Raw genomic sequence first — 12,884 nt, forward strand, 5'->3', positions numbered from 1 at the left:
GGTTCCCAGGAAGACCTCTTATGAGGACTGGAGTCTCCCAAGGTCCAGTGTCAGTTAAGTGTTTTGTGATTGGGCACATAATTTGCAAATTCCTTTCTCAAGAAGCGGAACAAATGCTTCACAAACACATGAGATACAATTACGTAGCCAGTGTTCATAACTTCAACTATAAAAATGGTACACACATACAGACAGCATAATCATAACCAGGAAATCATAACCCCTTCATAGACACCTCACTCGACAACCTTTGTACAATATTTGCCACAAATATATAACAGTGGTTGCAACAATGATCTATACGGTCACAGTTTATGTCAATAATGTCACAAATTCATACTTTTGTAACTGCATGAAGGAGGGAGGTAAAAATTGGCCCCTTTTACCCTTGTTATCTGAATAAACATGTCCCAAACATCCACTCTCCTCTTTACAAAAAACTTGACTTCTGCAACAAAAGAATTTTTAACCACAGGATTAAAATTAAGTAAAATCAGAATTGAACTAAAGTGATTAAAAACTAGATTATCATCAATTTTTAAAATAATGTAAGCATGTTTTTACAGCCTAAAGAAATGCCAAGAGCAGGAAATAGATAAGTGCATTTCATTTCCACAACTAAATAATTAGCATCCCTGCGACACAACTTAAATAAAGATTTTAGTAATTTTTTTGTCTAAATGACTTGCATAATAAGAAAAAAACCTGTAAAAATAGTTTTCAGGAATGTAAATTACGAAGAAGTAAGTTCCTATGGAATAACAACATTATACAAAACCTCATGTAAAGAAGGGGTTTACAATTTTAAAAGCAGCAAAAGGCCCGTCATAGCTTTCTAAATGTTTAAAGAAACGCTAAAGAATAACGTTAGTTTGCTTTTAAAGTTTTGCCTAAATGAATTGACCAGAATATAAAACAAAACAAGGGAACAAAACTGCTCTAAGGACTTATCATTTGTAAATTGTAAAGAAAGATTTAAAATGGAGGGTACATGATAAAACCTACAACTGACAGATTTTACAATAAAAACAATTCTTAAAAGACAAAAGCTGCAGCTTTGTGACTACTTGAGGTTCAGAGGAAAGACGTGAACCTCTGACTGGGTTATCTGAAACAACAGCCCCAGCCCCCCCACCACTGTCCCTTTCCTGCTTTAATTTTTTAGTTTATCCTTTCATGCGCCTTTGCTAAACAGACAGCTTTTCATCCTATCAAATAAAGTTTAAAAACCAAACTTTTAAAAGTTTAACATGTAAAACAAGACGGGGGATAAGATAGCTGGCCTGGATTTCAGGGGAATATTGATAACCAAGAAAGCTTTTTCAATGACAGTTTTGTACGTCATCATTCCTTGTTAGCGCCATGCGCAAGCGCTTGTCATACAGCAACACTTCCCCTGCTATGGGGCATCCTTTCCCCCTTTCAGTGGACTACACCAGATTAATACAGACATCGAGGGATTACACGCTTGGAGATATTATGTAGCAGCAAAGCAACAATTACTTACTTTTTTGCTGTTTCTGACTTTTGTTCATCATCACAGTCAAGGGGCCCTAAAGGATTTTTTTCTGTTTTTATTTAACACTTTACATTTTACTTATACAATGGCCCAGCCACCCTCCGACCTATATTCCTAACCACAAGCACACGGGGCCCCTTGCTAGAGGAACAGGCTGTCCACAGGCCTTTTGTAGTTGACACACTGTGACTGAACGAGCATAAAATATCAAAATAATACAAAACTAAGGGTGTGGCCGACTGCCCTCCTGATCACCCCCTTCCCCAGACTCTGGAGCACAGACAGAAGTTTCTCCTTACCAAGCGATAGGGTGACCGTACGTCCGGGTTTTCCTGGATATTTCCTCTTTTTTGATCCTCTGCCCTCTGTCCTAGCGGATTTCTCAAATAAGAGGCGATATCCGGAATATTTGTGAGTCAAGGTCGCAACTCAGAGGGATCTCTGATTGGTCCCTTCCCTGCAGCCACAGCAGCCGGATCCCACCATGGATGGCAGAATGCGGGGGACACTTTTGCCGGGCCTTATGGATGTGTGTTGGTGAGTGGGGGCTGGGGCAGTGCGCGGGAGTGGGCTAACGGGGATGGGGTGGCACACGGGCAGGGGCTTGGGGAGAAGGGGCGGTGCGAGGGAGGGGAGTCCAGGGGAAGGGGCAGTGCAAGGGCAGGGACTCAGGGGAAGGGGCTATGTGAGGGAGGGGGCTCCGAGAGAAGGGGTGGTGCGAGGGATGGAGTTCAAGGGGAAGGGGCTGTGTGATGGCAGGGGGCTCTGGGAGAAGGGGCTGTGTGAGGGCGGGGGGCTCTGACAGAAGGGGTGGTGCTAGGGCAGAGGGCTGGGGGCAGGGGCGGTGGGGGGGACGGGGCTCGGGGGGCAGGGGCCAGGGGAGGGGGGGGGTTCAAGGGGCAGGGGCTGCGGGGGGGCCGGGGAAACGGTGGGCCTGGGGGGTGGGGCCACTGTTCAGTCGCCGGTGGCCCTCCCACTCTTAGGAAGCATTGTGGTGACCCCCACACACAGAGTCTTGGGGAAGGGGAGAAGCCTGCAGGGAGGCGCTAACAGTTGGTGCTGTGTCCTGGGTCTGCACCAGCCACCCTGCCACCATGACAGAGCGTTTCACTGGCGCCAACGCGATAGGGAGGCTGCATTACCCCCTCCAACATTCCCCCAGGTACCCTCCCAGTACACACACACCCCTCCAGTACCCCCCAAACATCCCCCCAGCACCTCCCAGGTACTCCCTCCTCTTCCCCCCAGATCCCCCCTTTCCCCCACAATAGTGTCCTCCTTGGGGGAACCTGAACTATGGTCACCCTACCTAGGCAGAGGCCAATAGACTTTGACGATCTGCTAAGAAAGTGTCTCACAAGTGTTGGCCCCTTGTGGAAAGATGGACGTACCTAATGCTCGCTCACGGATATCTGCTTTATAGCCACCGAGAGCCCTGGATCATTTTTGCGGGTTGCGGCTCGGATGCAGATACAAATTTTGTATCCATGCAGGGCTCTGCTAATTTCACCCCCAGTGAAGGAAGAGGATGACTTGCTGATAGTGCTACATTATCATTAGACACACAATTCAGTCGAGCTATAGACGTTAAGGCCAGAAGGGACCATCATGATGATTTAGGCTGACCTGCACATTGCAGTGAAATGCACAACAGGGCTGGTGCCTGGATGCAGCTGCTGTCTCCGAGTCTAGCTGTGTAATATCAATGCCGGGTGTTTATGCAGCACAAGGACAGGGTGGCGGTGGGAAGGTTAGAGGGGAGCTCTCTGGATCTGTAACCTGGCCCATTCCTTTCCAATAAGCAAGGCACCATCATGCAGCTGCATTTAGTTCTGCACCTTATCTACATACTAGAAACAGTAACGATCATTTACTGGGGGCCTGGGCTGGCTGCTGCACTGAGAGATGGGCCTGGTGCCCCAAGCTCAGAGTGCATTGGGCACAGACAAACTGGGCCTAGCACCCTGAGCTCAGGGGGCATCGGGCACAGACAGACAGGGCCTGGAGCAGCAGGCACAGACAGACAGACAGGGCCTGGAGCAGCAGGCACAGACAGACAGGGCCTGGCACATTGGGCGCAGACAGACACCCATAGTCAGTCTCTCCCCATAGCTCGTCTGCATGTGGGGTGGTTGCTTTGTGGGAAGGAGCCGGCTGTCCCTGTGCACCTGACAATGGTTCTGCAGGGCGCACCACATGCTGTCTGCATGGCTGGGCACAGGCTGCTCAGGGATGGGCGTGGGCCCTGCACCAGGAAAGCTTTGGGGCGGGGGCAGGGGATGGAGCAGAGGAGGCTTCCAAGGCAGTTGGGGATGGTAATGGGGAGCTCTGTGCAGGATCCCACTGGCCCGCTCACTGCAGGCTGAGCCCAGCCCAGCCCGGTGGCACGCGGCTCTCACAGCACCGCGCCTTCCTCACAAGCCAGGTCATCTCGCTGTCGGGCTCCTCGGAGGGCTTTGGATTCGCCGCTCCCTGGGACCAGGGTGGGGTCCCTGGAGCCCTCACCTCCTCCAGTTGCACATGGCCTGCAAGCAAGAGGACAGGGTGAAGTGCTCAGTCTAGGGTTGCCAACTTTCTAATTGCACAAAACCTGAACACTCTTTCCCATCCCCTGCCCTCAGGTCCCACCCCTGCCCTCCTCTGAGGCTCCACCCCACCTCCTCCATCGCTTGCGCTCCCCCACCCTCACTCACTTTCACGGGGGTCGGGCAGGGGGCTGGGCTGCGGGTGGGGGTGCAGGCTCTGGGGTGGGGCCAGAAATGAGGGGTTCAGGGTGCCGGAGGGGGCTCCAGGCTGCGGCAGGGTGTGGGAGTGGGTGAGGGCTCTGGCTGGGGGTGTGGGCTCTGGGGTTTGAAGTTCAAGAGGGGGCTCCAGACTGGGGCCAAGGGATTTGGAGTGCAGGACGGGCTCAGGGCTGGGGCAGGGGGGTGAGGTGGTGGTTGCGGGGTCTGGGAGGGAGGGTACAGGAGAGGGTTCCGACCTGGGGCAGGGGGTTGGGGTGAGGGCGCAGTGTCTGGGAGGGAGGGTACAGGAGGGGTTTTTGACTTGGGGCAGGGGGTTGAGGTGCGGGGTCTGGGAGGGAGTTAAGGTGCAGGAGGGGTTGCGTCTGGGACAAGGAGTTGGGGTGTGGGTGCAGGCTCTGGGAGGCAGGGTGCAGGAGGGGTTTTTGACCTGGGGTGTGGGCTCCGGACAGGCAGTTCCCAGCTGGCAGCGCTGTGGGCTTAAGGCAGGCTCCCTGCCTGTCCTGGCTCCACGCTGCTCCTGGAAGCAGCCGGCATGTCCAGCCCTGAGGCAGAAGCGCAGCCACCAGGGGGCTCTGCACAGTGTGTGCTGCCTGCGCCAGCAGGCACTGCCCCCACATCTCCCAGAGACCTTGGTTCCTGGCCAATGAGAGCTGCGGAGCCGGTGCTGAGGGCAGGGACAGCATGAAGAGCTTCCCTGATTACCCCTGCACCTAGAGGTCGTAGGGACATGGCGGCCACTTCCGGGGAGCTGCACAGATCCAAGGCAGGGAAGGAGCCTGCCTTAGCCCTGCTGCATCACCAATCGGATTTTTAATGGCCCAGTCAGCAGTGCTGACTGGAGCCAACAGGGTCCTTTTTCGACCAGGCGCCCAGTCAAAAACGCACGCCTGGCAACCCTAGCCCCCAGCCCCTGCCCACCCAGCATTCCAGGGTTCCTTGTGAATGGGACCCCAATGCCAGGGCAGGGGTGTAGGGACAGGGCATCCGCAGGCCGGGACAGTGGGCCTGTGCATGGCAGTTAGACCAGAGACCCCAGTAGCTGTGAGAGCAGCAGGTTCCCATGCAGGGAGGCAGCCCAGGACATGGACAGGGCACTGGGCTGCAGCTGGAGCTGGATTCTTGGGTCAGGATGGCAGGGCAGCCCTTGTCCCAGCCCCCCACTTCCCCTCCCCTGCGGGGGTCCAGGGCTCTTACCCAGAGGGTTCCCAGCAGCTCTGTTCCGATGCATCCTCCAGCAGAGCAGGGCCCCACAGATCAGCACCACGAGGGCACCCAGGCCAAGGAGCACAGAGGAAAGTAGCCCAGGGCCTGGGGAGAGAGCCAGGCAATGAGCTGTGCCCAATCTCTGCCCCACAGCCCCTGAGACCGACTCCATCTCCACCCACAGCCCCCTGCCAAGGCCGACTCCCTTCCCTGCCCCATAGCCCCCCTGGGTGACCAGACATCCCGTTTTGCCCAGGACAGTCCCTTTCTTAAGCCCTGTCCCAGCCGTCCCGATCTTTTTGGCAAACGTGGGCATTTGTCACAAAGTGGGGTGCAGAGGAACGCTATGGGGGGCAGGTGGCGATGCCAGCGCCGTGCAGGGGGAGAGGCAGGGGTCGGGTGGGGGGCAGGCATGAGTTGGGTGAGGAGCGACGCCAGCCCCAGCCTGGCATGAGGGGGCTGGCAGGACTCGGGTGAGTGGCTTGGACCAGCCCTGCACAGCGCGGGAGGAGGGCTTGGGTTAGCCCCATGTGATGTTCTGTTTTCCCTCTGGAAAATATGGTCACCCTACCCCACAGGTCTCCCCACAGCCAGAGGCAGGTTAATGTTTCCTGGCACCCTGGGCCAGAGGAAGTGGGGGCCCCTCCCTACCTCTTCAGCCTGCAACCCTGCCCAGGGCCCCATCCTGTTCTGCCCCTTCCCCTGCAGCCCTGCCCCTGTTCCACCCACAGTCCTGACCCAGTCCACCCCCACTGCGGCCCCACAATCCATTTCACCGTCCATTTGCTCCTCTCTGCCTCCCCGCCGCACTGCAGCCCCAAGGCCGGAGAAGCTCTGTCCCCCCTGCCACAGTCCCGGGGCTGCAGTGGGAAACGAGCATCCTCCAGTCCCGGATCCGCAGCGGTTGCCAACTTCCTACTCCCACAAAACTGAACATCCCTGCCCCGCCCCCTGCCCCGCCCATCCTCTGGGGCCCTGCCCATGCCCCGCCCCTTCTCTGGGGACCCACCCCTGCTCACTCCATCCTCCCTCCCTCCATTGCTCGCTCTTCCCTCCCTCCCTCCCTCACTCATTTTCACCGGGCTTGCTCAGGGGGCTCGGGGGTTGGGGGGGGGGTACGGGCTCTTGCTGGGGGTGCAGACTCTGATGTGGCCAGGGATGAGGGATATAGGGTGCAGGTAGGGGCTCTGGGCTGAGGCAAGGTGTTGGGGTGTGGGAAGGGGTGCAGGCTCCAGCTGGGGGTGCGGGCTCTGGGGGGGTGCTACGGATGAGGGGTTTCGGGTGCAGGAGGAGGCTCTGTGCTTGTGCTCAGGGGTTCAGAGGGTAGGAGAGGGCTCTGGGCAGGGACAGGGGGTTGGGGTCCGGGGATGTGAGGGCTCGGGCGGGGGTTGCAGGTTCTGGGGTGAGGCTGGGGTTGAGGGGTTGGGGGTGTAGGAGGGTTCTCCAGGCTGGGACCGAGAGGTTTGGACGGTGGGAGGGAGATCAGGGCTGGGGCAGGAGTTGGGCCATGGTGCGGGCGATGCGGGCGGCGCCTCGGGGTGGGGGCTCTGCGGTGGAGCGGGGGATGAGGGGTTTGGGGTGTAGAAGGGTGCTCTAGGCTGGATTGAGCAGTTTGGAGGCCAGGAAGGGGACCAGTGCTGGGGCTGGGGCTGGGGCAGGGGTTGGGGCCTGGGAGGGGTCAGGAGCAGGCTCCAGGTGGCACTTTCCTCAAGCTGCTCTCAGAAGCAGCGGCATGTCCCCATTCAGCTGCTACGGAGGTGTGGCCAGGAGGCTCTGCATGCTGCCCGGTCCACAGGCACCAGCCCTGCAGCTCCCATCGCCCTTGGTTCCTGGACAATGGGGCTGCAGAGGCAGTGCTTGGGGCAGGGGTAGCGTGGAGACCCCCGGCCGCCCCACGTGCAGGAGCTGGAGAGGGGACATGTCAGCTGCTTCCTGGGAGCTGCACGAGCCTGCCAGCCCTGCTGCACAGCGACGCCAACCGGACAGTCAATGGCCCGGTTAGCAGTGCTGACTGTAGCCCCAGGATCCCTTTTCGACCAGATGTTCTGGTCAAAAACTGAACACCTGGTCACCCAAGCTGGGGCTTCCCCCGTCCCACCCACCTGCCATGGTGGATTCTGCCGGGGATTGAACTCAGGGCACAGGGGCTTCCCCCGCCCCTCTCACCTGGTGCTTCTGCTAGGCCTCTGGGCTTCTGTTGCCCCGCGGTGGATTTCTGCTGGGGTGGGGCACCCATTTTTCTGGGGCCCCCAATTGGCTGGGGCCCTGGGCACGGGCCCCAGAAGGTCCATTGATAATCCACCACTTCCCATGGCTGACTCCTCCCTGCCCCACCGCCCCTATGGGGCCTACTCTGACCCCACCCACAGCCCCACCCTGAGGCCACCTCCCTGCCCCATCCCACAGTCCCACGCAGAGCTGACTCCAGACCCCACAGGCTCTCTGCCCCCTAGATCTGTGCTCTGGCTTTGCCTGCAGGGGTAACAGCCTCCAGCATCAGAGCCATGGCTGGCAGGAGAGGGAGCCCCGTGGTGGAGGAGGCTGCTCAGAGATCCAGGAGTGGTGCTCCAGGCTGAGCAAGGCTGTGGGAACTGCTGGGACAATCAGGATGTCACTCCCACCCATCCTGAATGCAGGAACATGGGCATGGCTACGGCGCTGGTCACTCACCTGCCTGCCCGGCACACACCACACTGGCCTCGGAGCCACGGCCACACAGCCCGGGACCCAGCCGGCTCAGTTGGCACTCGCTGATGAGAGACTCCTGGCCCGAGCAGCTCACACCCTCCAGCCAGACGTCGCTGGCCACGTGGCCGAACTGAGCAACCCCCGGGGCTGACAGCGCCGTGCCGCAGCCCAGCTGCTTGCACACCACCCCCGCCTCTGGCAGGCCCCAGCCGGCGTCACACACGGCACCCCAGGTGTTGTTAATCAGCACCTCCACTCGCCCGGAGCAGGGGCTTGGGCCACTCGTCAGCCGCAGTCTCAGCTGGCCCTGATCTGAAACACAAAGCACAGGGCGTGAGAGGCTGTTCCCTGCTGCCAGGCGCCCGGATACACAGCACCGCACATGGGGGGATGGGGGGTTCTGCACAGAGCAGAGAGGAGCCTTTTCTATATCACCCCACCCCTGTGTGTGCACACTCACTCACAAACACACACACACACTGCACCCCCCTACACGCAATGCCACAAAAGCAGACACACATACACACAAAATCCCATGCACAACCCCCATACGTCCCTGTGCACACCCACACATTGCCTGAAACACACACACTGCCGCATGCACATGCACTGCCGCACATGTATGCAAATATTCATAGACTGTCCCATGTGCACCCCTTCACACATACACCTGCACAAACACTGCCTGTCATAAATATAAAGGAAAGAGTAGCATAAAATTCCTCCTGGGCAGCTATACTGAATCACTCCACCTGTAAGGGGTTAAGAAGCTCAAATAACCTTGTTTGCACCTGACCAGAAGGACCAATAAGTAAAGAAGATACTTTCAAATGGGGTGGGGGGTTGTTTGTGCTCTCTTTGTTTGTTCCCTCTCCAGATGGAGAGAGAGACCAGGCAGGTACAACATCTCCTGAAAACCTACCGGAAACAAATAATCTAAGATTACAAAAAATGTAAGTAAGGCAAGGAAGTGCGTTAGGTTATCTTTTGTTTTAGCTTGTGACTATTCCCTATGCTAAGAGATAGTTTTATTTCTGTTTTTGTAACTGTGAAGCTGAGTCCAGTGGGGAGTCCTCTGTGTTTTAAATCCTTTTATTACCCTGTAAAGTTACCTTCCATTCTGATTTTGTAGGTGTGATTCTTTTACTTCTTTCTTTAAAATAAAGTTCTTCTTTTAAGAACCTGATTGATTTTAGTGTTCTAAAGATAAAGGGCCTGGTCTGTACTTACATGGTATATTATTCTCAAGCCTCCCCAGGAAAGGGAGTGAAAGGGCTTGGGGGGATATTTTGGGGGAATAGGGATTCCAGGTGACCCATCTCCGAATTTTTGGTTAAATCACTTGGTGGTGGCAGCAATACTGTCCAAGGACAAGGAAAGGAATTTGTGCCTTGGGGAAGTTTTTAACCTAAGATACTAGAATATAATCTTAGGGGGTCTTTCACGTGGCTTCCCAGAATTCAGAGTGGGGAGGGAATCCTGACACTGCCAGAAACAGGTACAGAGACAATCACACACAAACCCCGAAATACACACACACCCCAACACACCTAGGCTGACTCCCAGGGGTTAGCACCCTCTGCAGAGCCCCCACTTCCAGCAGCACAGGCTCCTGCCACCCTGTTTGTTACCTGAGCACACACCACTGGCATCTTCTCCGGGGTTACAGCCATGCTCTCCCCAGGGCTTAGCCCTGCATTCGGTGAGGGCAGCTTCTGCCCCTGTGCACTGAACCTCATCCAGCCACACACGGTCAGATCCTTGTCCAAACCGAGCCCCACGTGGTGCTGATAGCGCCGTCCCACAGCCCAGCTGCCTGCACACGACTTCAGCCTCAGACAAGTCCCAGCTGCCATCACACACGGTTCCCCACTGCTGGTTGTGAAACACCTCGACTCTCCCAGCGCAGCGATTAGGGCCATTCACCACTCGAAGCGGAGCCACTTCTGAGATGCTTGAGCCTGCAAACACCCAAGGGAATAAACACTCAGGCAGGTTCCTGTGCATCTGATCTCTAGTGACACAGGAAACGTAACACCTTGAGACACAGGACTGGCTGGAGGGGCAGACTCTGGAAACTGAAAGCAAGGAAACTGCCAGCTGTTGCTTGTTTCTACTGTGTTCAGGGAAACAGGACTTTGTAAATAAACCAGATCGCACCAAAGAAATGCTTGACTTGTGTAATCAATTCCTCCTCTTCCCAGAAACACCCCTCTAGGCCCCACTATGGCTAATGCAACAATCAGGCAACACTCTTCATTTAGGAAGAGCAGAGTGGGCACACAGCGGGGGTGGGGGGGAGCCTGACTTGCTTTACAGTTAGTGAGCACTCAGCAGTGTCGGACACGGAAAGCGTAGAGAACACTGTTCCCATTGAGCCATGGCAAGAGGGCAGGGTTGCCAACTTTCTAATCTCACAAGACCGAATTGCCCGGAAACAATTCCTAGAGCAGATGGTTTAGAAAAACATCCAATCTTGAGTCAAAAATCGCCAGCGATGGAGAATCCATCACGATGCTTGGAAAATTGTTCCAATGCTTAATTACTCTCACCGTTACAAATGTACATCTTATTTCCAGTCTGAATTTGTACAGCTGAAACTTTCAGCCATTGGATCATACTATACCCTTCTCAGCTGGACAGTTTATTCCCTATATAGGTACTTATAGCCTGTGATCAAGTCACCCGTGATGGGGTGAGGGAACCCCATCCAGTGTGGGGTGAGTGCACCCCATACTCTGAGCCGCCCTCTGCCTCAGGGCAGTGAGGCCAAATGGCTAGAGTCAATATAAGTGCCTTGGCCTCCAGGACTGTACCGCCTAGTGGTCAGAGTCAATTCGGCGGCCCTCATTCTCAGGAGTAGAAAACCTAATGGTAAGGGTTGATACGGATGCCCTCTCCCTCAGGGCTGTGTGGCCCAATGGCCAGAGTCAGCAGAGTTGCTCTTATCCGGGGGTGGGGGGGTGTTAGGATTTGCAGCCAGAGCCAATGGGCCGCCACCTGAGGGGAAGGGGTGGCTGGAGTAGGGGGACCTGTGCCCACCATGCTCCACTGGGTCCCAGACCAGGGCCCTAACAGTGGAGGAGCACTCCGCCACTGAGTCAGCAGGGCTCCAAGCGAAACACACCAACTTCCCACAGGAATATAGCTAGTCCACCCCAGGCCACTTCCCACCAGGCCTCCCAGTGACTTGATGTTCAGCAGCAAGACCTGGCCAGGGCCCCTGCACAGGTAGAGGTCAGAGATACACTGCAGTCTTAGGGCAGGTGACACTATCAACTTGCTGCCATAACGCTTCTGATGAAGAAGCTCTAAGCCAGCGGGTTTCAAACTTTTTTCATTTGTGGACCTTGAGATATTTCGAATGGAGGTGGGGAGCCATGTCCACGGGAGACGCTCTCCTGCCAGCATAGGTCTTTCTACATACGGAGTTGAGGTCGGTATAACTACGTCACTCAGGGGTGCGGATTTTTCACAGCCCTGAGCAACGTAGTTATACCGAAGTAATTGTGTAGCGTAACCCTGGCCGTATCTCAGTGCCTGAGGACAGCATTCCAGCAGGTGGAGGAAAAGATGAGCCGGAAGGGAGTGTGCCAGACATGAGACGCCAGGAGAAAGGAGAATGGAATGCCCGCGCAGGAAGGACAGAAGCTGCAGCAGCGGCTACACAACTGGAAAAAGCATCCTGGAAAAGAATCCCAAACTTACTCCTTTTTGGAGGGGACTTTACATGGTTATTAAAAGCTGAACAACTTATCCTTGCTGATACCAAAAGCAAGTGCATGCAGCTTACCTCAGCACATTGCCATCTTCTACAGACAGCCTGTCCACAACAGATAGGCCTCACCAACAGGGCATGAACCCTGAACTCACTGATAATCTAGATCCAACTATGACTGATGTCTCCATGAGTGAATATAGGACTCGAGCATGCAGAGTGACAAGGAAACCTGTCTGGATGGCAGAGTACTTGGGTTCCTAGGAAGTTATTGTTTTAAATTCTCATTTAACTGGCATGGGGGAGGTGAAAGCTCTAGTGATCAGTGCAGACAGCACCAATACAAACAGATGCAGCTGATGCTGAATCTTTATCTTAGTCTTAAGCTACAGAGAATGATTCAGAGAAGGAGCAAAGAAGCCCAGACACAGCCAGAGAATCGCTGATCATGTGACCTTCGGAAAAATGCTAAGCGCTTTGGGGTCAGGATGGGCTGAAAGAGAGTTTGAACTGTGAGCAACGAAACACTCTCCTTTTGTTTGATTTCTGCTGTGTTCAGCCAGACGGGACTTTGGACATGCTTTGTAAATAACCAGGACTGTGTTGCCGAAATCCAGCAATGTCCATAACTGTCTCCCTCCATTTGATATTCCCCATGTATACATCGCAGGATCACGTTTGCCCACTTAGCTACAGAATCTTCAATCTCTCCATTGAACAGAAGCAATCCACTTGACCCTGAAAATTAGCTAACGGCTCAGATCAAAAGGAGTGACTACGGTAAAAGTAGTATTTGTAATGTATCAGGAACAAACAGAAATCCTAGGAATGGCCTAAAATTGTCAGTAAGGATGCAAAAAGGCAGACATGGGAGATGAATATTTCTGTTTTGCCTTTGGGAAGAAGCAGGATTACAGATTAGGTGGATAAATATAACAGTATTTATGTACTATACATAAGCACAACCTGAATGAGGCAAAGGACACTTGCCCAACATACTCTGGGGTGGTAT

The sequence above is a fragment of the Mauremys reevesii genome, unplaced genomic scaffold (genome assembly GCF_016161935.1).
Source record: "Mauremys reevesii isolate NIE-2019 unplaced genomic scaffold, ASM1616193v1 Contig84, whole genome shotgun sequence".
NCBI classification, from domain to species: Eukaryota; Metazoa; Chordata; order Testudines; family Geoemydidae; genus Mauremys; species Mauremys reevesii.